Raw genomic sequence first — 27,159 nt, forward strand, 5'->3', positions numbered from 1 at the left:
TCGGTACTATTACTCTCTGCAGTACCTCAGTTTTTCCTTGGAGATTGCTCTAACTCATCTTTAGGTAGTTTACGTACTCAGATATTTTTGAAGACAAAACCAATATGGCTACCAGCAGCAAGAGCTGTAGCTCTCAGGTGGGACTTCCCCATTTCTTTTCTAGACCTGAAATTAAATATATGCTGTAGTGTACAAGTTAGCTTGCTACTGTAAATATAAATATACAGCAGACGGGAAGAGAGGAGAACCATTTGGGGAAATATATTTATATAATTTGGAAATGTAAAGCACACATCTGGTACAGATGAACAGCAATCAGGAAGTTATGACTGGGGAAAAAGAGAGGGAGAATGTTACAATCAATTGTGTTAAATGTATTTTTCAAACAGCTAAATTTATGGCCCTCTGAGCCTGGGGAAGTGGTTTGTTTAAAGCACAGGGGAGGGTGTACTGAGCCAAAACCAAAGACTTTGCTTGGATCAAGATGCTGCTTAGTGAACATAAGGAAAAGGTCATTCATGAACCACTGAATTCCAAATGCAATGGAATTGTGGGCAACATTATCTGGAAACCTCCAAAACAACCTGAATGAAATACAGCTTAGTTTTGGAAAAAGGAAACAGTGAAGGAGGAGGTGGGCATATATACAAGTTGTGAGAATGCTATGTAAAATCTTTCCCACTATGAAAACACAGATTTTTGTGTATTTTCTTTCTTTTGTTTGAAATTCTCTGCTTTGTTTTTACTTGAAAAGTCTGTTTGCTTCTCTTGGATGTGCATTTATAGAATTCTTCTTGGATATTTCATTCCTTTGGAAGGAATAAAAGGAAGGTAAAATTTCCTGACACTATTGGCCAAGAAAAGGAAAAACAGAAGTTCAAAGCAAAACTATTTTGATGCTGATTCCAGTTAGCATAATGAGGGTTCAGCAGCACCACCACCAAAACCAAAATGTTGTAGTTGTCTTCTTTAGCAGGCAGAAACAAACCTTTTTATTTATTTATTTTTTTTTTTATTTATTTATTTACAGAATGATTTAATTTCTTGGCTTGTATGTTTAGTTGCATGAGATGCAAACATAAATAGTTGGAATGGTGTCTACAATTCAAATGTCAGAATTCAAGGTAAATTTGATGACAGTTGATTGCAAATTTATAAGGAAATGTTATTCTTTCAGAATATGACCTTTTGATTTTGGAGTACTAAAAAGTATACAAACAACAAATAGCAAATAGCTATGTTTCAAAGGAAAGACTGCATAAATAGGACCTTGGGGCATCAGTCCAGACAAAGTGTCAAAGCAAACATGTGAAATGATGGTGGTAGTGCACAATAGCAAAAAAAAAAACCAACAAACAAACAAAAAAACCCTATTCACTCAGAAAATACCTATTTATGTGGCACGAGGCCCTAGGGAAAAAGTGAGGTTATCATAAAATGAAAAACTATATTGTAGTCTATAAGCAGAAGATGACTGAGCTAAGGTTGAAAGGGCAATCAGATTCTGGCATTTCATGTATTATGAGCTCTGATTTTATGACTATAGCATTTAATAGATTTTTAGAAGGATTTTCCTATTAAAAAGAAAATGAAGACTTTGAATTCCATCCTCCCTTATTTCCCATTGAAATGCTACCCAGTGTATAAAGATCTGAGACACAGAAATGTAAAAGAGCAAAGCTGCAGCTGGAAGGAGGGGGAAACAGATGTTTTTTCCCTCTTAGGAAAATTGTCCCAATTAAAAGAAAATATTCACCACAAATAAGGCTTAGAAGTTAAAATGTCACATTTGTCATAGTCTGAAAGTTAAATGCATGATTCTTATTCAATTGAAGTAGGCCTTCTATATAATTTTCTGTTTCATTTTATTTCTGATCATTTTAGTCTCTTTTTAATCATAGTTAGCTTGCATTTTCAAATGAAAGCTTGTTACATTCCGTAAAACCAAGATTTTCAATTTTGAAAATGTCAGTATGGGCATTTATCATTCTGAAGCTTTTTTCCCCAAACTTTTTGCTTTGTAGGAATCCTCTGAAAGCAAGTCCTGTTCCTGTGAAAGATATTCTATTCAACAAATTGGCCTTTGTCAGGAAAACAAAACCAACCAGAAATGCCCAACTAGATATTTCACATTCATAACATGGACCTCTTCTGTATCTATTGGCATTCACTATTGTCTGCTACATGGTTTTTTCATCTCTTAGACCCATTCTGAGTGTGGCTTTCAAAGCTGTTGCTGACAGCAGAGTGCTGCTGAGGTGTTGAATAGTCTTTCCTTTCCTTTCTATCCCTGACTTCTCCAGCAACCATATTTCCTTCACCTTTTCTCCTTTTCTCCCCCATCCATCCAGTCCATGTAAGATATTACAGATCTCACAGTCTAATTGCATTGTTCCTCTTTTTTTTTTTTTTTTTTTTACCCTCTATGAAGATGTGTCTCAAGGGGAGAAATAATGAGAATAAGGGGAAGCAGTTTTCTTACTTTCAGATCTGGCACCCTTACATCGTAACGAATTGTGCAGAAGCACAATTAGAGGGGAAGTTCTGCTCACCTCTGAAACAGGCCCAGCTACTCTCTGAAAATGTGCGCTTTTCTCTACTGTCTGTAGTGATATAGAGGATTTGTGAGATGATGGAGCATGCTCAGCACAGAGGAAAATTTAAAAGATTTAGCCACTGACTTTTTAACAAATGCATTTTGAACCAGGGACACCACTGTTGTATGGTTATAGTAGGTTTCTTGGCAAAATCTGTACCACAGTCATGTCAGCACCTCTGTTGAAATTTCAAAGCCAAGTTTCATGTCTTTTCAGAAATACGGAGTTCCTGTTGTAATTTTATGTCAGACTCAAAGGAGCAATTATTTGTAGATAGACTATAAGTAAACTAAAGTGTTATGTGGTTGATTTATGAAAAACAAATGTATTAATCTGCAAATTCTATTCATTCATGAATGAATATGAATGAATTTAAATCAACTCGCATAACACATACAGGACACCTAATCTTTCAGTGTACTTAGTAACTTCAAGATAGCACTGATGTTAACACCAATTTACTGACTGAGAAATACGAGATTTACCTTACTACATATATCATATGTGTACCTTACAGTGGGGACTTTTTAAGCAAATTTTCATCCAAAATCCTCCTGTAAACTGAAAGATTACATCATATTGTCACTATAGTACACATTTGTATGCACTTTTCCATACACAGCAGCTTTAGAAACTGGAAGGTTTACAAGATGAGTAAATGCAATATTTTGTCATTTACCAAATCGTCAAAGGGCATCTCCTCTGTAAGAGGTACAGGTGTGGGCTGAGACAACTTCAGAGGCATGGTTACCAACCCAGTGTTTTGCTCCTGTTTAATACCAATTGGCACAGAGCTTGACTGTATTTAGCATTATTCTTTCAGTCTCCATCACTCTGTACATTCATAGGGACAAGCCAGACCAGGAGGCAGCTGAGATAAGCTACATGCCGTTATCTCTGCCTTCCCTGAATTCTGTTCTTTTGACTGTTTTATTAACATTATTATAACTTGAGATTTTTTTCTCTCTCATTTTCTTTTTCCTTTTTTTTTTTTTTTTTTTTTACCCTCTCGTTTCATGAATATTTTATCACTCATTTCTATTTAGACAGGGAGACAAGGTGAAAGAGGTGATTTTTTCCTGTCAGTCCACATAAAATAGAGCTACGGGGGAGGGGTAAAAACCCTTCGAGGTTATTAAGGGGCCTGCTGTTGACAGAACATGCCATTCAGGGTTTCCTGCTGCTGTTATTAACAGTGGCCAAGATCTCTGCCAGAGAAACCCACACATGCTCTGGAGCCAGCCTTTCACAGGCTGACAGGGGTAGCATGAGTTCATATCACTTTATTACTAAATCACTGAGGCATTTGGGTGCTATATGGAATAGTAGATCTCTTGTTTGGACAGGATGAAGGAAGATAGGAACAGTCCATGAAGAATGACATACAAATCATTACTCACCTTTATCATAACTGAACGCCTGGTAACTATTCCATCAGTCACAAACATCTTAAATGCCTGCTTTCCTCAGGTGGAGGGGTCGATTCAGATCTTGCTTTCTTAAAACCTCCACTCACCTAGAGACTTACTTCTGCTTTACATCAGAGTGAACGAGCTCCAGCTCATACTTTCCTCATGTATTTCTCTTTGTATAACCAGATATGACTGTATGCTGCTCTGTTTGCTAACCTGTGCTAAATATGTCCTTAGTGCAATTGATTTCACATTTGTTACTGAATTTGGTTTCCTCAGCTGACAGGAACAGAAGTTGAAACTAATTTTCAGGTACTGAGTCAGCATTAGAGGGGCAAGTGATGTAAGGTGGTTGAAATCAGTGAGCCAAAGAAAGGAAAAGATGTTAAAATCATTGTTGTCTCATAATTTGCATGGATTTTATAGAATGCACTTTATCAATAACATGAAGAAATTACTTTATAGAGATGTTTTCCCTAAAAAAAAGTCATGCTACAAGCTGTTTGAATTTCAAAGAGCAAATCTTTCGTGGAGAATGTATATAGAGATGGTGTGAATCTAAATAGCCAAGGGACTGATCTGGAACAAGCCAAGACTTTAAGACACTATCCTAAACTTAGAAAGAAAATCAAGAAAGTTAAAGGCAAGATAGCAATTTTAAGTTGCTAGAGTATATTTTTGGCACACTCTGAGACATTGTATATATGTAACATTAGTTAAAATGATCCACTTCTGTAATCTCTGTACACTAAAATGTCTCTGTTGCTCATCTCTGAATCAAAGCATTAGTAATTTTTGAAACTCTCATCTGGGAGGTTCTGCAAGGACAAATAAGAAAATGTGTCTGATTTTTTATTTTATTTTATTTTATTTTGCGTGGGAAGTAAGTCAAAAAGACTTTCCTGGTCATAAAAACAATAATCCGTAGAGCCACTGGTCAGATTTTTGTCTAAACTCTTGGTGACCCTTTCTGTCACTTCACTGTTTATTCTGGTTCAATATCCAAATAATTACATTGTGAGATTTTGACTTTAATAATAACCTTTTATCTTTTTTTAATTCATTTAATCTTTTTTTATAGAAATGAACACTTCTGCACTTATCTCATTTTGCTTTTAATTAATGCCACATTCCTAAATATTTTTTATCTCATGTATTTTAAGTCCAAAATTATGCTTTATAAAAATGTTGTCATTGTTAAACATTAAAATGTGTTTATAAAAATGTTGAATTGAAGGGAGGAGGGAGGAAGGATTTAGATGACAGCTGGAGATTTGAGGGGGAGGTGAGGAAGCAGCACATGGTGTGTAGTCAGATGTCAGTGGAGATAGGAGGTAGGAGACATGCAGAATGGCAGGGGAGTGGGCACCAAAAGGCAAGGCTGAAGTGAAGTGGCAGGTCAGTTTGCAGTCACTTGCTTCATATATCTGGTGTGCCTGAATTTAAGCCATTGATTTGATATATTAATTCCTTCACTACATATTGAATTAAAAAGAGAAAAAGAAGAGGAATAACCCCTCACATGTGTATAACAGTCTTCATGGCTCTACTGCCTCTATCCAAGTAAACAAAATACAGCAGTGTATTAGCGCAATGCAGCAGGTTCCATCACTGCTGCTCAGATTTAATATAAGTAAAGGTGTAAGGTCAGACCTGTTAGAAAAACATTAGCTTCTTCTTCCATTATTATGCGCTGATCCTTCTTTCAAATGAAAGTCATGGCTTTGCACAGGGAAGAACAGCTTGTATTTTAACAAGGGATTCTCAGAATTTCCATCTCCAAGAGTGATTTATTTGTAATCAGTCTCTGGGTATTGCCTTCCCTCCATACAAAGTAGCTATCAGTTGGCCGTCTTTGCCTATGCCTTCATGAAACATAGGTACTTATTAAATGAACTCCTCAGAACAATCTTTAAGTTCAATGGTATTAGTATTTTCTCCCAGTACTGCCCCTTATGTCTTTCTCCAGATCCTTATCAAGGCCTTGCGATTTAGTTGCTATTTTTCACACTAGTAGCAACAGCTAGTGAGAGTTTTCATTTTCCTCCAGCAGAAGTACTGTGAAGGCACTATCCCATATTCCCTGTTGGACACAAGATTAGTGAAGTTCTGATTCCTGACCACAAGTGAATCCCAGCTACTCCCATACAGTTCCTAGATGATGTCCTTCCCGATTCAGAAGGAGTTAATGGATATCTGAGCTGTCCCAACTGTCCTTCTCCTATGGCTTCATCCCAGTATTTCCTTCTACTGATGAAACACACAGATCCTCCCTAGCTTTTCTACCCTGATCTGTCTCAGTACAGTGACACAGTTTATGTGACTTGTACCCTACAACTTCACTCTTGGTGTACAAAAAAATCACTCTTCCTTTTTAATCAGGTACCAATTCTGCATGGATTATGCCCAGTCTAAATGCAGTGTGGAAACAAGGCATGTACTGGAGGAGCTTCCACTAAAACTGATGCAGGATTCAGAATAAAATTCACTTCCTTGTGTTATTTTAATCTCATCACTGAGGGTTTTTTTTGCTTTCTTCCATCTCCTTGTTCTCCCTCCTCACAATGGCTGCACAATTATGCTTATTGGAATGTGATGTGGCAGAATATCACTGTGAGAGGGAAGCTTTGATGGAAGGGAAGTGATGACCTTTCATTTACTCCTCTTCAGAAAAACAAAAATCATAAGAGTGGAATTTTCAGATAAAAGATGGGGTAGAACGAAAAAGAGAGGAAAAAAAACAGCAGAGAGAAATAAAATTAACCTGATTTTTTTTGAGGAATGTTACAGGAATATGCAAACCCACAATGAAAACCCACCCCTTACCAAGACAGTTTTCTAGGAATGTGTAGTTGACTTTCCATTCTGTAGTATCTCTTTTCTTCCCATCTGTTGCATATAAAACAAAAAGGTCTCCTAATACTTTGCAAACAAATAGGCTTTAAGAGCAGTGTGGGTGAGACTGTTGCTTTCAGCATATTGGTCTCAATAACTGACCTTTTATATTCCGCAATTAGAGCACTTTTCCTGATATGGCAGGTTGTGGACCTAGCCCTTTCTCCCCATCTCCACAGGGGTATTTAAATGATTCAGTCCCTGCAGAAGGTCTCATGAACTGCACTGAAATTAACAGCTTCAGTGTTAACATCCAGCTCACGCAACACCACTGTGGCAGTAGGCTTTGGAAGCATTATCTGTAATTTTTTAATCTTGGAATTTTTAAAGTGATAGTGTGAAAAGCTTGCTATATATTTTTTCCTTTATTTTTTACATGGGAAAACAATTCCCAGACAGGCTTTAATGTTCTGTACATAGCTAAAGTAAAGTCACAGACTTGGAAACAAGCTAAATTTTGTGGATACCTTGCTACAGGATCCTTATTTAATCCAGTCTTGCTCGACTGATGCTTTAATATAGATTTGAATTACTCTCCAATCAATTAGTAAGATAAGAGAAGTGTAAAGGTTGCCAATAAAAAAAAAGAGAAGTGTAAAGAGTGCCAAAAACAACCTCTGCCTCTTTAATTTTACACTAAACAATGCTCTCCTGATTCAGATTATTTGCCATGATTTTCCTCAGCTTTACAATTAATAATTCCAGTGGTCAATCCAATGCCTTCACCATTAGCAGAGATACATTAATTTATAACTAAGACTTGGTCTAGTATCTTTAACCCATACTAGTAATAATTAACCTCCTGCATCAGGCAACTGGTTCAGTCAATCAAGTTTTGCATACTTCCAGTTGGAAAAATACTTTGCATTTGACTTCTAACAAAAGTTACTTAGAGAATAATTTTCCCCTCCAATTCAAAGTGCTTCCCCACCAAAAAGCAACCTCTCCTTGCGTTCTTCTTCTGTCCTGTGATGTCCTAAGCTGACTGCAATATGTTGATGTTGGCCAGCTGTTCTGGCTGGCCCACTGGGCTTTCAGCTGAGATTTAGCTGAGAAGCACATAGTTCTTTCCAGTCTTTTTTCAAACTGGCTGAGGTCTTTGGGAAAAAAAAAACTGAAAACACAAGTGTATGCAGTCATTTTCTAGATTCTTTAGAGGATATAGTTTTATTTTATTTGATTCTATACCAGTAAAATAATTCAGCCTGACAAATATATGTTGTCTCCTTGGGATGGTCTTTGAAATGGAAATCCCATTGAGAAAATTAACCTAAATTATCCCATGGTAAAGAATTACTTATGCCTCTTCTCTATTCCTTCTCTGCTCACCCCAATCCTTAATTATTGTGGATAAATCACTGTGTTAAATGAATATGTTAAAAAAAAAAAGCTATGTTTTTGATTGCCACTGGTCTCTAGAGAAAAAAACAAGAATTGTTGAGTTGTGTTACATAATCTTTAAGTCTCTAATAGTTAAAGCTAATTTCCTTTAGATCAATATGTAAGGGTTCCCTGTTGTTTTCAATATGTTTTCAGTCCACCACTATTAAAATAATGTCCGTTCTGTCTGGTCACAGTGGGCTTTGAGGTACTCCTTGCAAATAAAGGGAAACAGGGGAATAATGTAATTATATATATATCTTTTTTCCCTGTTGGTTTACCATTTCCACACATGTTATTGATTTTAAGTAATTTGTTCACTGATAAATGATCATTGTAATTGAAAAGAGAATCAGGTGAGAGATCAACCTTGGTTGTTATTACTCATGGTGGGGTATTAGCCATTGCCTCTGAATCATCTGCATCCACTTCAACAGTGATACTTTATATGTCTTGTTCCTGTTTTTACTGGGAGGTGAGACTACCTGGTGGTTCTGAATATTGTATCAGAGGCATTTATTCCTAAAATATATAAATGAGAAACCAAAGAACACCACATGAAAATTTAGCTAAAGTTTTGTGACGTCACCTTAGAGGATCCAGCTGTGGACTAATATGGGCAAACATGTAAGCAGACAGTTCTTGCCCTAGAAAGTTTAGCATGTTAAACAGTGAGGGGGCTCAAATTGAAGTTGACCACCCTGCAAAGTACCTTAGAGTAACTTAGACAAAGCAGATGTCCATCAGCCAGAAGGGCTTCAAATCACAAAGGGTCAAACACTCTTGAGGACTCACTATTATGAAGTTAAGTAAAGTACTGTTCAGAAATCTATTGGCTTTGTGGTGCATGGGTTCTACGGGACCAAGCAAGCTCCAGAACTGGAGTAAGTGAAAAACAAGAAACAGTTTTCTACTAGTGGAACCCTGCTGTGGTCAAATAAAGTTAGAATAAACTAGCAAAGGGAAAACCCTGAGAAGCCTCTCAAATCTGCTCTGGAATTTGTCTTCTACGGTTAGAGGAGAAAGACCTGGAGGACAGACTTTTGAGCTCTGAAACAAAGGAGGATGAGGCAGCCACAGGCAGTTTGAGAGGATATGTATATATAATATATATATTATTATTATATATACATATCTTCTCAAACTATATATATATAATAATATATATATTTATATTTTTTTAAAGCAAGAATTAAAAAAAAAAAAAGTCAACATGATTTCATAAAAAACTCCTGGCAGGAAAATTCTCACACTCTAGTAACCTTAGCATTCAACAAAGCTTGCAAAATGCAGTCCTTCTGCCTTCAGCGAATGTGAGGATTGGTGACTTCCGAATATCTGATGGGATAGTTTTCAGAGGCATAATCTTGCCATGAAGTTATGGTTGTGTGCATACTACATTTTTTTTGCCTTCACTAAGTGCTGAAAGCTGGATGGCTCCAGAGGTACGGCGTGTCCAATCTCCCAAGAAAGTGAAAGCCAAGTAAGCCATTGGTTATGTTTAATCAGCCCCCACAGGTTTCTGAGGCTCATTAATAATCAGAAGACTGCTGAGCCTGTATTATGCTGACAGAAAACCATTTTTTTTCCAGCCAGATTCCAGTTTGCACAAGCTTTCTGGTGTTCAATGCTTGTCCCTAATTGCAGATAAAAGGCAGCTCTTTTTCAGCTCTTGTATCAGAGCAGTAGTTATGTGTAGGATCTCTTGATCGGCCCAGTTTCAGAATGAAGAGGTACAGAATGCTGATAAACCACAGGTCTCCATCTTTGTAGTTTGCTTTCACCACACAATACCTCAGGCAGCCATGAGGCTTAAGAATATATCTAAGAAATTGAACTGATCCTTACCCTTCACTCTAAACTGCAAGAACCTTCTTACTAAGCTAAAAGAGAATTGCCTTTGAAGGAAAGCAGGGAACTGAGGAACACAGAAACATCTTTAAAAGTGAAGGGTTCTTCCTCTGCTCACTTCTCAAGAGCTGTGCTCTAGGAATTCTGAGGCTCTAAACTTGGGCATGAGTTAGTTCTATCTTTTCTGAAGCAAAATTTAATTTGACCTAGTGTCTTGCAATGGGTAAGGTAGAGCTGGAATTCAGCCAAGCAATGATGTGTAAATTAATGAGTGGCAGAATCAGTGTTGTAATAACAGTAATTGGGATGAAAGGGTAAGATCGACATCTTTGCCAGGAAGCCATATGGGATTAGGAAATAAAATAGAGACTGTTATCTTAGATAACAAAGGCTGTGGTGTGCTAGTTTAGAGTTTAAAAAATATATTAATAGCAAAGAGTTGATAAAAGACTGAAGTTGCTGAGGGCTGTCTAGATTATATTCTAGCAAAATAGTACATTTTTTGTGATTTTTCTTTTTTTTTTTTAATGATGTAGTTGTGTATAGAGTATGTTTCTAGAGAAAGATAGTGAGTCATTTTTTTCTCTTCCCCTACTCCCCTGTAACTTAACATAATTTACTGTTTTATCTTATAAACCTCAAATCTAGAGCTGACCAACTTTTTTTCAGTCTTAGACATTTAGATGTCTCATGGCAAATTACCAAATATTGTTAATTTGGCTTCCTCTGTTGGTGACACTGATACATGTACTCTCTTTATCAACTGCAGCTGGACCTACAGATTCCAAGCTTGCATCTTTCTTTTAGCCTTGTCCTCAAAATTGTGTGTCCAGACGTTGCGTTTTCTCACAGTGACTTGGGTCAGTGGTAGTCAGAGAGAAATAATTAACATGTCCTTGGTGGCTATTAGCTAAATTAATCATGCTTGTGCTATGTCTGAGAAAATGACTTATTTATAGGCAGTTGCTCTCTGGGGAGGAGACATACTGTTTCTTAATGTTTTTAAAGCCCTACATGAATTTATGGTGCAGTACTAATTATGTCCAATCAGTGTATCCTTTTCCTCTGGAGGCAGTCATTGAACATACCAGAGACTTGTGATGATAACATCAAGATAAGCTCCATGGCAATGAATCATATCTTTAATTGACTGGCTGGGCCATCGCTGGAAAGATTTCTCTTCATGGATGCTTAAAAACCCTTCAGAAGTGACAGAAAAACAAATGCTAAGAGACTCTAAACCTTCCCCAAAACCCTCCTACATTTTGTGATCTATTTACATTAAATTTCTATCTACCTCTGTCCTTTCCTTGTTGCTGCCACTGCAGGGTCCTAGATTGCTTCCCACTCTCCTGAAAATTGATGACTGCATGTCTGTTTGAAGCTGGGAGACCTGGCTGTGCTCATTGAGGTAAGCAGTGCTCTCCTTAAGTCTTTTAAATGGTTTTAACAGCTGAGAGCATCCCAGGGTCTTCTGGGTCTGTCACTTGCCCTTCTAAGTTGTCTGATGCTTCTCAGGGAAACACTCGTTTTCTAATTGCAGCTGGGATTCAAATCCTTTTCAGCATGGCTAGGGAAAAGAAAGACAGTTACTGCTAGGATAACTTTCCTGGGCTGGCTGGGTGAGCTGTTTCATTTCTCTCATCAGGCCAGTACCCCTGAAGTAGACAGATGGTGAGGGGAGAAGATAAGGTGGTAGCCAGGCAGCCTTAGAGGCAGGGAACTCTGGGCCTTATTTATTCAACTAATGCTTTCACAGGAAAACTTCCTGATTTCAGTGGGAGAGGAGCCATAAAGTAGGCTAAATAAAAAGCAATTAATCTTTTCAGAATATGGCCCAGTTGCCACTTCTTTTTGCCAGTGGGTCTTTATTTATTTATTCTTATTCCTGGGACTCTATTTATTTATTTATTTTTTCAAAAAATCTAGATCCAGTTTCTGTATGTGTACAGCTAAGGAGTGTACAGTAAATGTGGTTTGTTGACTTGTCTGGTGCTGGATATGGCCTGAATGCCAGGTATAGGCAATGACCTGCTTGTGCCTTCTCTTATACATTCACACATTATTCACACTAGATGACTGGAAGTGGAAGCTATGACAGAACAAAATGAGTAATGATCTGAGTGCTGACTCTTTTGATGTGGTAGATGACTAATCTGCCCTGATGCATCCTGAAAGCAAATGGAATTCCTGATCGGTGACCACAGAAAGGAGTGGGTTTTTTTGTTTGTTTTTTTGTTTTTTTATCGGGGGAAAAGCTCACAGTTATCAGCCTCAGGGCTGCAGTGGAGATGGAACTTAGAGCTATCAAGAAATATAACACAGACAGAAAGCGCAGTGTTAATCAGTGATATAAACTACCTGCTTATTCCTACTTTATCACTATCTCACTCTACAGTGAGCCAAGCTCAATTTTCAGAGACGCCAAATAATGCAGTAGAGAAAAGGCATGGTGTAGAAGCAATCCTCATGCCTCATTTCTGCATTTGTAGAACAGATTTATGTATGTATGTATGTATTTATTTTTACTATCTGGTTGCAGTAATCTATTGTACCCTGAAATCTAGTAGAGAAGAATAAACTTCAACTGATATCATTTTTCAAAATCTGTGTATGAGCTACTAGTACGGCTCTACTAATGTTGAAAGGAAACAAGTCATTCCAAGGGCCAAGAGAAATCTCAGAAAAACAAAGACTAAACAAGACCCTCCCCCCACCAAAACAACAAAACAAAAGCAAGCAAACAAAAACAAAACAAAACAAAAAAACAACATCAACAACAAAACAAAACAGCAAAGGAACATAAGCTGATTGTCACAGTTTGTGGTAATGACATTATAACCCTTTTTATACACTGTTACTGACCTTTATACACAGTAATTCAGTCCTTTCCTTGACAACTATAAGCCTGAGGACATCTGAAATCAAAACTTCACTTAGTTTTATCTAGGATTCAGCTGCTTTAGTTATCAGACCTGTTCTTTTCCTCCCCATAGTGCAATTCCAATCTAAAATATCCTTTCTCCTAAAGCTGCAGCCACAAAAGATGGCAGCATTTGCTAAGTTTAGAAAGGGTTTTTCCTTTTTCTTTTTCTTTCTTTCTTTTTCTTTTTCTGACATTTTGCTTTATCACAGTACCAAGAGTTACTTCAGTACCTTCTTTGTTAAGGCTTTAGTTGCTCATTTCATAGCAGCTGAGGAGCTGACCAACTACAGAACCAATGATTCCTGCCTCCTTGGTACCTTGTCTGGCTGTATTTTCTGGTTCTGACCTTATTTTGCTACTTCTCTGAAGTGTAATGGAAAACTTTGTAGGGCATTCCTAAACAATTAAACACCTATACAAAGTGTCTTCATATATTACCTCAAGAGCACTCAGAAGTGGGTGATTCAGGCTAAAAATAAAATATAATCATAAAAAAAAAAAAAGATGGAAAGTTATTGAAGACCAAATGAAGGCATCTGTATCTGGTTGGATTGCAAGTTGTAGAACTTGACTTCTCCAGTTTCTGCACCTGAAAGCTGATGTCAAACTGTATGCTGTCTTTGCCCATGCCATAAAGTTTCTGGATGTTTTAGACAAGTCCCTCAACCCAAATCTTCTAAAACACATTACTATTTTTTTTCTTTTGTATCTGAGAGTCCAGCTGGCACAAAGACTTCTAGCACAACCCTTCCTTCTCATGGTTTCTGATTTATATGTTAATAAGAAAAATGGAGTTAGTGGTCACTAACTGAAAATCCCTGATGACTTTGCCAGGTGCTTAAGTGATGTTTGCAGTCATAGCATTCTCATAATAGCCTCCTCTTTTCATGCCAGAGGAGCCAGCTGTCATGGAGTCCTATCCAAGAGGAAGCCACAATGCAGGGATGAACTAGTAAGTGCAGTGTCGATTGGCAACCTGTAAAGATGCTTCCCTGTTATGCAGCAATCACACCATCAAGACTATCATTTAGAAATACTGGCTGGTTACCTACACATATGCATAAGATTTGTGCTGTGTAGACAGGCATATAGTTAGCATTTTTGGATAGAGTACTGATAATACTGGACAATAGTGGAGGGCAATTAGTTGCTACTACCTTTCCTCTTGTGAACTGCAGCTAATTCCTACATTAATTGTTGGTAGGATACAAGAAGGCAAGGTCACAGTTCCAAAGGGCTATCACAGTTGTGCCAATAAACACAATAAGCCCTTGCTAGCTTGCAAGCAAAACTTTGAACTCTAAATTACTTATTGAGTTGATTATACATTTTTCTATAGTTATTTTAATTCATTGAGGAAACTTTAAAGCTACTGGTATTTCAGGTTACTTCCCTGACTCATGCCTTTGCAGTGTCATTGCAATATTGCCAAATTTAGATTACTCAAGCCACAATGGAGAGCTGTTTCATGGAAATCTCACAGAAAATGCCCTGTCAGCTTTTACAGCAAGGGGAATCCTGTCTGGATTGACTGTTTAAATGCTGTTGCAGCAGTTAGAAATCTGTTCACTTATTTTTAAAATAACATAGATGTTGATAAATATTCTAAAACTTTTAATGACTGTTCAGGATTGAAAAAAATCACTGAAGACATTTGAGTTAGTCATGATTACTATTGTGTTTTTTTCCTTGTTTTTAATTTTGAACTGTTCATGTGGACTTTAAAATGTTTTAGGATGCATAGCTTTTGAATTATTCATTTTAATTAGTTTCAGTTCATCTTAGGCTTTAAGTAGGAGATCGTGCGATACTTCTGTTCTTTGGTTGTACGGTTAAAACAGCAGAATAATGGCAAATAATTATTAACAATAACATTGACTTGATCAAAAATGCTAAATATTTTATTAAAATTTAAATGTTTGCTTAAGAAAAAAACACTGACATTCCTTGCCTCTACCACCACCAATTTCTATCCATGCTTAGTGGTGTTTGATCTGTAATGTATTGAATAACATGAAAAAGATCAGCATGTCCTGTGCTTCGAAAATAAAATTTTACATTAACAAACACACCACCAATTTCTATCCATGCTTAGTGGTGTTTGATCTGTAATGTACTGAATAACATGAAAAAGATCAGCATGTCCTGTGCTTCTAAAATAAAATTTTACATTAACAAACACTGATGCTCAACTTTATCAGGAATCAAAAGCTTAGGAACATTTCCACGAATATTCAACTTTTTTTTAATTTTTTTATTTTCAAGTCTTATGTGACTGCTGATATGACTGACTCACTGCATATACACCAATCTTGTATTTCATTGTTACTGTCATCATGGTGGTAGCAGAGATCCTAATGTGCTGTGAAAATATTTACAAAGCTTTTCGGTTTTCTTTAGTACTCTGCCATGCCTGCCTCATGTTTTATAAGTTTTTGGAAGATAATGTGTGATCAGATTTTTATTTTTATTTTTTCATTTTTTCATTTACACAAAAGCCTCTTTATTTTGTGCTTTCAGTGCTGAGGGGAACTAGTTCTCTTTAGAGTAAAGCTTTCCTTTACAATTTAATCTGAGAATCTGGATTAGACTACTACCTGTGGTAGTAGACATGTTTGTGCTGCTCATTCCTACCTCTGCACATACCTGTGCCTTGAAGAACACAGAACGAAGAATTCGCTTTTCATTTATTCTTTTTTTTTTTTTTCACTTCTTATGTTTTGCAAGACATTTTACTTTTGATGGTAAGTATGGAAAAGCACCAGTGCACAGGACTTGAGCAGTTTTGCCTGCAGTCTTACTACAAACTGGGTATTACATACAAGAAATGGAGAGGGACTCTTCATCAGGGAGTGTAGTGATAGAACAACGGGTAATGGTTTTAAACTAAAAGTGGGAGGATTTAGATTAGATATAAGAAAGAATTTCTTTACTCAGAGGCTGGTGAGGCACAGAAAAAGATTACCCAGAGCAGTTGTGGATGCCCCATCCCTGGAGGTGTTCAAGGCCAGACTGGATGGGGATTTGAGCAACTTGATCTAGTGATAGGTGTCTCTGCCCATGGCAAGGGGGTTGGAACTAAATGATCTTTAAGCTCTTTTCCAACCCAAAACATTCTATGATTCTATGAACTTGAACCCCAGATTAGGGAATGTATAAGATTAAAATATTGTATAGTGGGGTTAGAAGTTTTTTTTTTTTCTTTTTTTTTTTTTTTTCCCTGTAGATAGCTCAGGTTAACTACCATTCGTAGATTTTACTTATTTATTTATGTAAGTCAGAAAAGAGTCAAAGCAGTACAAATGAGAATCAGATAAGTTATCCCCAGATATGGAACTATCAATTACAAATCTCTCCTCAAATGTGTTTAAACAAGCAAATGAAATAATTTCCTGCAAAACAGAGAGGAAGAACCCTATACACCAAACCTCAATAGACTGGAAAATACCTCATAAACTGGTCCCCCTGTCCCATTCCAGATTACTTGTTCCTCTTCCCCCTCACTTTTCAGCCTTCATTCAGTTTAAAAATCAACACATTCCCGCTAAGACTACCTTCAAGGGAACCAAAACGCAATGTTCAGAGATGTCTGGTTCCAGAGTTTTATTTCAGGTGGTGACATGAAATGGATTCACAAGTGAATTCTGTTGATGCAGAAAAGCTCAGATTTTAAATTTGAGCTGATGGGAGATGGGAGACCCCCTTCCAATTGTCACTGCAAAGGGCCAGGCTAACTGTAGTTTTAAGATGAGTACAGATTCTCATCAGTGGAGTGACCAGTGAGTTAAGGTCTTGCCAGCAGTTGTTCATTCTACTTTTACTTCTTCATTATGAGCAACAGCAGGATCTCAATTCAAAGCTAAGGGTCAGTCCTTCCAAATGGATCTTCAGCAAGTGCAAGGGCTGGACTTCTGTAGCTGCTGATCTTTCAAAGAAAAACTAGGGGAAGATTAAGAGAACAAGGAAATGTTGTTTCTTGCCAGATGAATGAAACCATACAAATAATCATTTTTCAAGGTGTCCATCAAGTCAGTTTTGAGCTTAACCTGACCTGAATTTAAAGCCAGCTCCTCAGAACAAACAAATCTTAGTCTATAAATAACTTCCGCGTTAACAATTTATTGAAAATGCCTGAACCTGATACAAGGACCTTCCTCTTTTCTTTCCCTTCTTTCTTGTACACCTCCCACCCCCACCCTCCTTAGGCTCTATTTTGGGCAAGTAAATGCAGCTTTTCATTGAAAGGCAGTAAAATCCCACCCAGAAAAAATTGATTTCAATTGAGTGGCACCAGCATAAAACTGCAGTGAGTCAGGAAGTGAATCAGAAGGCGCAGATTTGATGGACAAAGAAAGGCATATCAAATGAATGATGTAAATTGGATTAGAGTGATCGCTTTCTAAAGAACTTGCTGTCAGAATTTGCTGCACAAATGGAGGAAACACTGAAAATAATTCAATAGAGCAAGGAGAAAAAGATGTTATTCATCATCAGCCCTTTATTACTGAATTTGCTGAAATATGAATCAGAATTTCATTATGCTGTATGTGTTTTCCTTTCTTTTGCTTTTTAAAATGAACAAAATATAATAGTTACACAGTGGCAAGACACTAGCACAAGAGGCCTCTGGGTCCTATTCCGAGGTCTGAGACACACTTGATTTGTGATCGGCAAACTTTATAAACATTTTGTGCTTCAATTTATCTACAAGGAAGGATAATAGAACTTAACTGTCTCAAAAGAGTGCATATGCATGTTTGTTTTGTGATTACAACGTGCCTTGAGACTCTGGTATGAAAGGTATAGTAAGTTTAAAATATTATTATCCCAGTAGAAGTGAATACATTTTTAAAAGTAGGTGGGATCTGTAATTACACTTCCATAGCATCAGAAGACAAACAAACAAACAAACAAAAGCCAATCATTTTGCAAAATGAAAGAATTGCCTTCAGGGCAATGTTTAATGTTGCCTTTACCTCTTATTCCCCTACAAAGGTACTATAGTTCACCGCAATGGTCTCTGTAATTCACATGCTCTAGTTCTATTTTTTTCTACTGTCCTGTGAAGCTGAGACACCATGAGGTAAGAAAAAAGCCACTCAATACCATGGCAAAGTACCTGGTGAAGTGAAGCAGAAACTTTCTGTGCTGGTGCATCTTTACACCTTGTGGAGACCTGTCCAAAGCAAAATGTACTTTAAAAGTAAAAAAGATAAATAAAAAATAACCACTTTTCCCCTCTGCTAAGCAGTCTGTCATCCCTGAACCTAATAGTGTTCCCTTTAGCAACACTGACAGAAGTTCTGTTTGCCAAGACTTTTATTAATCAGTGGCTGTTTTGATGGTCATGGAAAAAAGACAAGACAAACATACTGGCCTGTGATTGTCAGGGTGGGATTTTGATACAGCTACTGTGGAAGGAATAAAAAATAGAAAAAGGGATGCGGAGGAAGAAATGTATTTACTCATAGTTTCACCTGACACAAGAGCAGATTGTCATGATTTCACCTTTACTCTCTCTTCCACATTGCTGTGGGCACAGGGGGCTGCTTTACTGACTGTATCCAAAGCTGTGCTCCAATTCAAGTATCAGTGCTGTGGCTTACAAGGAATGCATAAGAAAAAAGAATATTACACTTCCTGCTCTTAATGATCTCCCGTTACTGTGGTGCTGGAGCGTGGGGAGTGTATGAGCTGTTATCGGTGAGCTGGGAGCGGTGGACTGGCCTTGCTCTGCCGCATGACTGCAGGCCGCAGCCCAGGCCAGTGTCTGAACCATTGTGAATTACACGATCGTAGGCAAGGTGTCAGTTAAAAGAGCTGTAGAAGCTGCTCTTTTGCAGCACACAAGGGGACGTGAAGAAGTGTGAAGGTGTAAATTAAAGAAGTCTCCTATATTAACCTGCACCTTTGCCAAGTAAGATCAGCCAACTTCAGGCTCCTTCACACTCACTTAGACTCATTCACACCCACTTACCACTGTTCAACTCACCCCATCTTGACCCATGTAATAAATATGATACACCCCATGAAAGCCCAAAATATCCTCCTCACAGGAGAAGCCAGCATCCACCAAACCCAGAGGCTGAAGTTACTCACATGTAGCCTATGGATTGTTTTTTTTTTTTTTTTTTTTTTTTTTTTTTGCCTAGGATAAAAGTTGTGTTGTTCCTAGGATAAAAAGATATCCTACCCAACACTTTCTACAGCTCCTGTGTAAGCAAGCTATGCTGACTGAGGTAAGCTCAGTTTAATTTCCCCTCCAGTCAGGAATGCCATTATGATACATTGTGAGTGTAAGGGAGCCAGAGCCCAACACAGGATTGCAATCAAATCCTATTCATCTTCCTCTGCCAGTGACCAGAGGAGATATGTATGCGGCCTTTTCCGGAGATATGTCTTTTGTGTGAGACAGCACCAGAAAGCAAAGCAAATCGAACCAGATAATTGCATCAGGCAGTGAGGGGCTTTCTGCTTTCATATAGAAAACAAATCCAAATGGTTGTGTTCATCCTCCAGCTTGATGATAAACGGCTTGATCTCAACAATTTATTACAGAGTATGAATTTGGCTCTAAGAGTCTTTCTGTTTAAATGCAAGCAATACAGGAGGAAGGTGGAGTGGAATGTACATACTGCTCCTTTTATTGTTGTTCTGTAAATTTATTTGTTTATTTATTTATTTACAAGCAACTTTCTATCCAGATGTAGACATGAAGAACAAGACATTGCCTTTCCACTGTCAGGAAACAGGAACCGAATTGTAAAAGCAGGCCCAGTGAAAAAGTGACAGCACTTGTACCCAATCTCCTCCTGAGGCTGAAAACACTGTCTGGTTTACAAGTCTATCTCAGCTCCCCAGGGTGTGAATAATGCATCTTTAATCAGTCTATGTATGGTTTGGTCCCAAAGGTCTTTCTCTGTTCTTACATTTTATGCTTCTGATATACTTTGAATTTTCTTTTGGTGCCAATCTCTGTTTCCAGGAAGGGAACTAGAAGGTTTCTAGGGAGGTGTTTGTAATACACTGCAATAAACAAAAGCATAAGGTGCATTAACTACTTCAGGAAAGATGAATTAGTTAACATCATCTTCCAAGAAAAGTTCAAATCTGCTTCATGACCTAGCCTTTCATGTGCATGTAGATGGCACTTCAAAGTGCTTCCATTTATTCTGTCTCTCCATCTCCCCTGATTGCCTTGAAACAATGCACTTGTGCAAAGAGACTGCAAACATTTTCTCAGATGGATGAGTGAGAAGCTATGAAGAATGACTTTCAGATAAGGTACCCCATCCCTTAGCTCATGTAATTGCATGGTTTGCATTAATTACTTTAGAGGCAATGCTGGCAGAGAAACACAGCAAAATCCCGTTGGCAGTGGGTGGCACCTGAGAGCAACAGAATTTCTCTGAGGAAATCGCATCCCGCAGGCTCTTTCCTACACTCCTCAAGCCTGTAGGAATTAGGTGGTTGCCCTGTTTTCAGGATAACATGGACATTGAAGACACAATGCCAGACATGTACACTTCCCACTTATTGGGAAAAACACAAATAAATATAGTGGAACTGAGCAGATACTAAACAGGGTAAATGATCCCCTCTGAAACACAGTAATGTATGTTTATATATAGTTATTTGCCACACATGGCTATTGGCCACTCACTTCCTCTTTCTGTACACAGAAAGAAAGGGAAAAGGTTTAGGGTAGGACAGATAAAAAAGTAAGAACTTGCATCTCCACCTGATTACCCTTGTTCTTCCACCTTTGTTTGGCTGTGAAACAACAATGAAAGGAAGAATCACAGTCTGAAAATAATTAACAGTGCCCTGTATGGGCATCAAACATTCATTTTTTTTCCACTGAGCTGAAAAAATATAATCACTGACCTATACCCCAAACTGTTCTCCTCTGTTTACACTGTAGATAAGTCATTAAAATGTTGTTTTAAGCACCAGATTGAAAGGTGAAATGGTATGGAAGATATTCACCTTTGCTGAAGTACACGGTGAGTTTAAAATGATCCATACCAGCAGTAATGAGCTGTTCCTGTTCTTATCTGTCTTAATGCTCTTAAACTGATGCTGGCTGTAAAAGGTTTAAAAAGGAAAATATAGTGACACACAATTAGAATATAAAAAAAAGAAGAAAAGACTAAAGCAAAAAGGAAAAGACTAGGCAGCAAAGATGTTCAGTTCAATTACTTGTAGATGAAAAAGAAACAGTTGAATTTTCGAAAAGTCATTTTAGACAGGGGAAATTTGGTTACTTGTTTTTCTTACAAACAAGCTTTAGAAGCATCCTCTCTAAGCAACATTTTTATGCATTATGCTACTTCAGACTTATAACAACATTTCTAACAGAGATATCAGGCAAGGAGAAAGAAGCGAGTTTGTGGGCAGGTTGCTGAATAGATGAGATGAGAAAAAGGTAAGGCTTAGTATGTGGTTTCAAGGTGGTCAAAAATTGGACCCAAATATAGAATCATAGAATCATAGAATGGTTTGGGTTGGAAGGGACCTTGAAGACTATTTAGTTCCAACCCCTCTGCCATGGGCAGGGACATGTCCTACTAGACAAGGTTGTTCAAACCCCCATTCAACCTGACATTGAAAACCTCCAGGGATGGGACATCCACAGTTTCTCTGGGCAACCTCTGCCAGTGCCTCACCACCCTGTGAATAAAGAAAATTTAACTCATATATATTAGACACTGAAAGTGTAGTTTAAAGGAATTAAATCATTTATATTGGGGCTTTCAGACAAAAATCAAAGATTTTTTTTTTTTTTAAATAGCAATAGCTTTGACTGCTTTGCTGTCACAAAGTTTCTTCCTGAGATATTTAATATCAATAATATCTTCACTTAAATTTAAATGGCATTAGGATTAAGTCATAAGCAAATAGCAGCCTAAGCATATATTCATTCTTGTTGTGAGTCAGCCTAAAGATCCATCTCAATTAGTGTCTTGCAGAGAATGTAAGAACAGGTCAACCGTATATGAGTTAGCAGCTTTTGATTTTTGCTATCTCAAGTTCCTTAGCCTGAACCAGTAAAGATTAATTCAGCAAGGAATGGTGGTTTCAGGTAAAGATATCTGTAGTCTGCATTCTTAGGACTGATGCCTATATCTTATATTTTGTTTCCTTGAACTACTCTTCTCTTCATATTACATCAGGAGAGAATGCCATTTTCAAAAATGTGGTGTTTAAAGCAGTACTCATTTGGAAAGCATGCTCATGTATACAACTTTTACAAGCAGAAGATATTATGAGAAAAGATCCCACTTTTACATTCTTGCTTATTCCTTTAAAAAATTATTTATAATTCTGCAATTAATTTCACAATGAATTTATTGTGAAACGTTTGAACTCAGCACAAAATCCAGTTAAATAAATGATTTTGTTCATAAAGTATTTTAAAAGATATCATTAGATTATTCTTGTGTTCTAACCCTATAATTTTCTTATTCTCAGCAGTCTACAGTGAAATCATTATGTGTCAGTTGCAGTATTGACATTTTGTTTCTGCTTTTTTAATTTGGAAAAGAAAGTGTTTGCCACTTGCTAATAGAAAATGGTTCAGGAAATATTAAGTAGGTTGAATAGGAAACAAAGGATAGAGGTATATGGATTTACTCATGTCATTAACAAAAATGGAACATTACATTCAATGCTGCTTTAAGAACCTCACCTGCCCCCCGTCAAACCAAACCAAACCAAACCAAACCAAACCAAACCAAACCAAACCAAACCAAAACAAACCAAAACAAACCAAAACAAAAACCAAACCAAACCAAAACAACAACAACAACAAAAAAACACCCACAAACAAACAACAAAAAAAACCTACTGACTTGGTTTGAGAAGGCTACTTTTTCATAGGGAAGAGTCGCTGAAATTGTAATCAATGTCAATGTGGTTAATCAACAGCTTATTTCTCCGGAGTGAACACATACTTCACTAACAAAAGATACAGCCCATGATATGGCTCTCCCCAGCAAAATAGTCCAGTTTTGTGGAGCAGAAGTGGATTCCATATCCTGAAGCAAAATTTAGTTACATGTCCTTTGCTAGTAAATGTTGAATGCCTCAATGGGAGCTGTTAAGTGTCAATAAATACATATTTTTAAATATCTTTCTTTTAATTCAAAAGTTGTAGTAAAGGAAGCAAACTGTTTTCCACCCATGTCTTAAAATGAAAAGCACTGAACCTTTTGACTGTGTTAAATATATTAAACCCTTTTAAGAAACAGTTACTGACATGCAAGATCTTTGACAAATCAGTCTTTGAGTGACATTCTGCCTGCAAATCCAAAGCTATTAAAAATAGGTACCTCACCTATTGCATTGCCAAGGTTGCACTTTTTTCAGGAGTTACTGTCAAGTCTGTCAAATGGAAACTAATTGACAATTGGATAGAAAATACTGTATAACTCCTCTGTAACCTTTTGCTCCAAGTAACCTCAAGGGTCTAGCTAGATTTTGGAATCTGAAACCCCTTATCTACATTCTGATGGCATTTGGTCATGCAAACACTTTTTCATCTCTGATCACTTGTCTAGCTACAGGATTTTCACCCAGAACAGAAAGGCATTTCTCACTGATTTTTATGATAAAGCCAAGTGAGAAATTATCATGCATTGAACCTTCATTTTTATACTAGACTTGGTTATGCTTCTTTTGTGCTAGAACCAGTGACTTTTGGATTCCAGATCTGGCTTTTTTTTTTTTTTTTTTAATCTGCACAGCAAGCTGGGGTACAACCAAAATATTAGCATTCCCTCAATTACTGTTAGATAGCCCAACATTCCTGAGGTACAAAATTTGCCTGCCTTTGTCGACTCTTTGAAGAAAGAGTTGCGTATGACTAGCAAATTCATGGTTCAGTTACTTTATGGCTGGCACTGGACCTGACTTTTCCTCTCATCAAGGTGGCATCTACAGATTGAGGAGTGCTGATGTACATCTGAGGATATGAGAATTGAGAAAGGCAGAATGGAGACTGATTTGAGTTTCTGAAGTAATCAAATCTTATCTCAGAGTTTTTTGGTAGTGACATAGAGAAATGCAGCTTTTTGCAGTTACTACATATCATTTAATAATCTAATCGAAGGGAGGAAATAGAAGTGTCAAATGTCACACCAACAAGTGAACCCACATAACATGGGAGACGTGGGATTTTCAGCAATAATGGAAGAAGAGAGGTAGTTAATTGAGTTTAGAAAGTTCCTTCTAGTACAGATAGATATGACTTATATTATCCTGCCCATGTTATTAATTGAGCTATATATTATTTATAGTTCCAAGATCTGTCAAAAATGTAAATGAAAATGACCAGATACTGCACTGTTTACATTCTGTATTTCTTCCTACGAATTTCAAAGAATTACTATAGCAAAAAATTGTTTAAATATATCTGTGATATGTAGTAATAAGAAATAATGCCAGCTACTAAGTATGAGTTATTTTTGCCTTTTTTTTTTTTTCATATGGCAACATTTTTGAATCTTTTTTGAATCTTTTTGAATTTTTGAATTACTTTCAGCTTTTGTGATGTTCCGTTCAGTATTTGGTATGAAACAGTTCTGCTGTGGATTAAAAAAGCAAAGTGTCAGAACAAAGCCTTCACTCTCAGAACCAGCCAAACACTAACACAATTCTGTTTATCAGCACAATCTCTTGTTGTTGACTGTTTCAAATGCCAGAGTTCTTTTAAATACCACTAACATTGTGAGAGCCTCATTTAAACATGTATTAGCAAGGTAATCCTTCAATCATAAACTTGCCAGTAAGACATAAAAGGGATGATTACTGACATTCTGCGCCCTTTTCAGAATTACCTAGGGAAACAACATAATGAATATCTGGCTTGCAGTGACCCTAGAATCTTCGTAGGAAAGCAAAGGAAAATAATATAAATAAATAAAAAAAGTCAGCAACTGATTTCTCTCCTCTTTCACCTTTTATTTTACTTCATAACAACTGGTAAAATAGTTGTATCCACAAATTAGCTTTGTTTAGATGGCTGTAGTTCTCATTAGTTGCTTCTTTGCGGGGGAAACAAAGTAACAGTGGATGACATCTAGTTTAAGTTGTGGTAAATTTGTATGATGCTGGGAGGAGATCAGTCCCATTAGTTTCAAAATACGCTAATTTGTGAACCCCCCTATGTGCTCTTGCACAACTAAACAAGCATCAAAACTAATTGTCAACACTAAGCGTGATTTACTACAACAGTGCTACATGAAGCAGCATATCCTGCTGAGATGTTAAAATATAATGACTGTTTCAGTGCCAAATTCAGTATAATATAAACCAAAAATCAATAAAATGCATCTAATATATAAAAAATGTAGCTGAATAAATTCTGCAAATCAGTTGAATTTACACGTCAAGCAGATAAATTTATTTGTAGCAATACTATAACTAATTATCCTGAGGTAAAAAAGAGCCCTCTTTTTGGGATGCTTTCTTTCTGGTAAGGCTTTGTTGTAAAGTATGTTTTCAATAAGGTCAGAGTTTTAAAAATATACTCAAGATGGCTACTGCAAAATCATATGAAATTGGATATTTCCTGTCATCCAAAAAGCCTTGAAAATGTCTATTAACAAACCTCACAACACCTGGGAAGCCAGGTAGTGGTTCTTACAGAATACCACCCCAGGAAAAACATGAAGCAACCTGCCAGACACTCCCCAGGAGCTGCTTACACAGCACTGGCCCGTGCCTCAGACATCTGCAGAGGAGCTCCTGCAGACTCTGGGAGGGAAGGGTGACTTGGCATCCCTTAAAAAAAACACCATTGCCTCAGAGCAGCAGATGCTCTCTTGTGGGTTAACTAGGAGAGGTGTAAGACTGTGTAGAGGTGACAGGAGTGCTTCCAGTGCTGGCTGCAGTCTAGTTTTCTTTGCTCCATGCCCCCAGCTGAAAAAAGGCTGCCCAAGCTTGCTCAGACCACTAGGTCTGGAGGATCCTGAAGGGCTCCTGGCAGCACTGCTCATGCAGGGGTACTGAGTGTCACTGAGTGGCATAGGGACAGTGTGGGGGCAGGAGAAACACCAATTTGCAAGGGGCAAAACTTCTGCATGAAAAATAATCCTGTTAGGAACCATGCAATGATAGTTCAGTAGCTGAAGGTTTATGTTTCTTTCTTATGTTTTTCTGCTTGTCTCTGTGAGCAGGTTTCTATTTGTTTGGGGGACCGTTTAACTTCTAGAGTAAATCCCCTGGAAATGCTCAAGTTACCTCGGGGAAAGATTTGGCACCATGATCAGTGGCAAGCTGTGAGGGTGTATAGTGCTCTGCAGCTTTCTGTAGCGAGGAAAGCCCTTTAGCTTCCCTAAACGTTTGACTGCAGCTTTATTCCAGGTGTTCAGATCATCAAGACTCCTCAACTACTAGGAGTTCTGAGTGAAATTCTTTTATTTATTTATTTATTTTATTATTATTTTTTTTTTATTTCAACTACTTGGTTGTCTGTGAAAGCCCTCTGCACCTTCTTGTGTACAGAAGTACCTGTAGGAAATTTAAAGTTTTGAAATCAAATTATAATCTTGGCCACATTAGTGTAAATACGAAGTTACAAATGGAAGGAAGCTGAATAACTGAATTTGTGCCACTGAAAATCATTACTATATATAAACTTTTCAACAACCGTTTGTTTTCTTCATTCCTTTCAGATTTTGAGACAGTTATTTCTTTTTGGAGCATGTAGGAGCATGTGAACCCAAAGCTACAAGGAAGAAATTAAATCTAAATGTTCGGTCATCAGTAATTTACAATTGACCTAGGCATAAGCCCAGAACAGTCCACAGAACATCTGTTATCTGTATTGCAAAACAGCTGCCACTAAAACCAAAAAGCCACAGAGGTACATTTTCCAGCAGCAAGAGGGAATCTAGCAGATAGACAGTGGAAGTTACACTATGGTTACCATATCAGAGTAGAAAGAGTTAAAAAGCTAAAATCATAACTGAATTTTAGGTTACAAATACTTAAAATATTGTAAAATGTGCAAATGCTTGCACAGTAAGGGTATCAGTGATCACCCATTCTTTCCTTAGTGGAAAGTGGGAAGATAAAGGGGAAGGCAATGAAT

At 37.3% G+C, this 27,159-nt stretch overlaps 1 long non-coding RNA gene across 1 annotated transcript in view; it reads left to right on the forward strand.

The window, feature by feature from the left end:
• The first annotated feature begins 7,637 nt into the window (after positions 1-7,637).
• LOC310900516 overlaps positions 7,638-27,159 on the forward strand; it is a 59,827-nt gene continuing 40,305 nt past the window's right edge. The window contains exon 1 of the long non-coding RNA XR_014585178.1: positions 7,638-11,546. This is a non-coding gene — a long non-coding RNA (uncharacterized lncRNA). The remainder of the gene's footprint in view (positions 11,547-27,159) is intronic.

This window comes from Anser anser (genome assembly GCF_964211835.1).
Source record: "Anser anser genome assembly, chromosome: 5".
In the NCBI taxonomy this organism is placed as follows: Eukaryota; Metazoa; Chordata; class Aves; order Anseriformes; family Anatidae; genus Anser; species Anser anser.